The sequence below is a fragment of the Sapajus apella genome, unplaced genomic scaffold, assembly GCF_009761245.1.
Source record: "Sapajus apella isolate SASKATOON/1434 unplaced genomic scaffold, GSC_monkey_1.0 scaffold107, whole genome shotgun sequence".
Classification (NCBI taxonomy): Eukaryota; Metazoa; Chordata; class Mammalia; order Primates; family Cebidae; genus Sapajus; species Sapajus apella.
Window position 1 is genome coordinate 4,941,096 of NW_022437047.1, and position 2,557 is coordinate 4,943,652.

The 2,557-nt window shown below is 36.5% G+C and overlaps 1 protein-coding gene across 7 annotated transcripts in view; it reads left to right on the plus strand.

Annotated features, from left to right (window-relative positions):
• NRG3 (neuregulin 3) overlaps positions 1-2,557 on the plus strand; it is a 1,107,214-nt gene that overhangs the window by 631,938 nt on the left and 472,719 nt on the right. The window lies entirely within an intron of this gene.

A 2,557-nucleotide genomic window follows, 5' to 3' on the forward strand; every position in this document is an offset into this window, starting at 1 on the left:
GTTCTGCCCTGTAATGAACAAGGGAAAGGGGAGGAGTGTGATGAATAGATCCTATCAGGACTCTATCAGGCACCTCAAGTTTTCTCGTGTCTACTTTATCTCCCAGTTTAGAGGAAAAAAAAAAAAGATTTCCTTCAACTTTCATCATAAGCTATTGTGGGCTTTTAACAGCCATATTCAAATTGCAGATGGAAATTTCTTCAGAAACTGTATTGTTCTTGTTATTTATTGTTTCATTATTAAGATCTGAAAAGGGACATCTCTTAGAGAGTGACTCTATATTCTCCAATAAATATCAAATAGGATTTTCTGGTATCTTTTCTGATAAATAAAACAATATAAACAGGTTGTTGCCGATATGTGCGTACAAAGCTGAAGTTTATTGTTCTTAATTTTTATATATGTTGGGCTTATTGTAAAATCTGTGAAACATTCAAATATTATGTATAAATACATAAAATATACATGTATATACTATGTATATAATGAATACACATATACATATTCCATATATGTATAATATTTATTTATTTAATTGAGATAGAATTTCACTCTGTAGTTCAGGCTGGAGTGTAGTGGCGTGATCTTGGCTCACTGCAACCTCTGCCTCCCAGGTTCAAGTGATTCTCTTATCTCCGCCTCCCTAATAGCTGGGATTATAGGCATATGCCACCACGTCTGGCTAATTTTTGTATTTTTAGTAGAGATGGGGGTCTCACCATGTTGGCCAAGCTGGTCTTGAACTCCTGACCTCAAATGATCCACCGGCCTCGACTTCCCTAAGTGCTGGGATTACAGGAATGGGCCACCTTGCCCTGCATACCTGTATATTTTATAGGATAATAATAAAACCCCAGCCTGTCCAAGGTCTACTTTCAAAGGACACTCTCAGTAAGTTTCAGCTCTTTTATGTTGCTCCCTCATTGCATGCAATTCTGATCACCTCCCCCCCAGGTGAATTTTTGGTAGGTTTTTTTTTTTCTTTCTTCTCTCTTTAGCATTATCATATATGTAAGTATAAGAAACATTTAGTTATATAGTTTTGCCTTTTTTTTATTCTTATATACATGAAACTATAGTATATTCCTTTGTAAACTTGTCATTTTAGTTCAATATCGCTTATTTTTAAATTCATTCACATAAATACCAAAAGTTGTATTTCTTTATTATCACTATTTTATAATGTTCCATTGCATGGATATGCCACGTTTTTTTTTTTTTTTCTTTTTCTTTTAATTTCCGGGATACATGTGCAGAACGTGCAGGTTTGTTATACAGGTAAACATGTGCCATGGTGGTTTGCTGCACCTATCAACCCATCACCTAGGTATTAAGCCTAGCATGCATTAGCTATTTATAACCTCATGCTCTCCCTCCTCCCACCACCCTTGACAGGCCCCAGTGTGTGTTGTTCCCCTCCCTGTGTCCGTATTTTCTCATTGTTCAGCTCTCACTTATAAGTGAGACCATGTGGTATTTCAGTACTTTTTCTGTTTTACTTTGCTGAGGATAATGGCTTCGAGCTGCATCCATGTCCCTGTTAAGGACATGACTTCATTCCTTTTTATGGCTGCTTAGTATTCCACAGTGTATATGTACTACATTCTCTTTATCCAGTTTATCATTGATAGGCATTTGGGTTGGTTGACTCCATGTCTTTGCTATTGTGAATAATGCTGCGCTGAATCTATATATGCATGTATCTTTATAATAGAATAATTTATATTTCTGTGGTATACATTAATAGGATTCCTGTGTCAAATGGTATTTCTGGCCTTTAAGGAATCTCCACACTCTCGTCCACAATGGTTGAAATAATTTGCGTTCCCATCAAGAGTATAAAAGTGTTTCTACTTTCTTGGCCAACATGGTGAATCTCTCTTCCTACAAAAACACAAAAATTCTCTTGGTGTGGTGGTACACACCTGTAGTCCCAGCTAATTGGGAGGCTGAAGTAGGAGAATCGCTTGAACTCAGAAGGCGGATGAAGGTTGCCCCGAACTGAACTGCGCCACTGCGCTCCAGCCTGGGCAACAGAATGAGACTTCCTCTCAAAAAAAAAAAAAAAAAGAAAAAAGTGTTCCTATTTCTCCACAGCCTTGCCAGCATCTGTTGTTTCCTGACTTTTTAATAATCATCATTCTGATTCTGACTGGCATGAGATGGTATCTTATTGTGGCTTTGATTTGCATTTCTCTAATGATCAATAATGTTGACCTTTTTTTCATATGTTTGTTGGCTGCATAGCTGTCTTCTTTTGTGAAGTGTTTGTTTTTTCTTGTTAATTTCTGAAGTTCCTTGTAGACTCTGGATACTAGACCTTGGTCAGATGGATAGATTGCAAAATTATTTTTCGCACTTTGTACATTGTCTGTTCAGTCTGATAATTTCTTTTGCTGTGCAGAAGCTCTTTAGTTTAATTAGGTCCCATTTGTAAATTTTTGCTTTTGTTGCAATTGCTTTTGACATTTTTATCATGAAGACTTTGCCCGTCTTTGAATGGTATTGCCTAGATTTTCTTCTAGGGTTTCTATAGTTTTGGGTTTTAAACGAAACT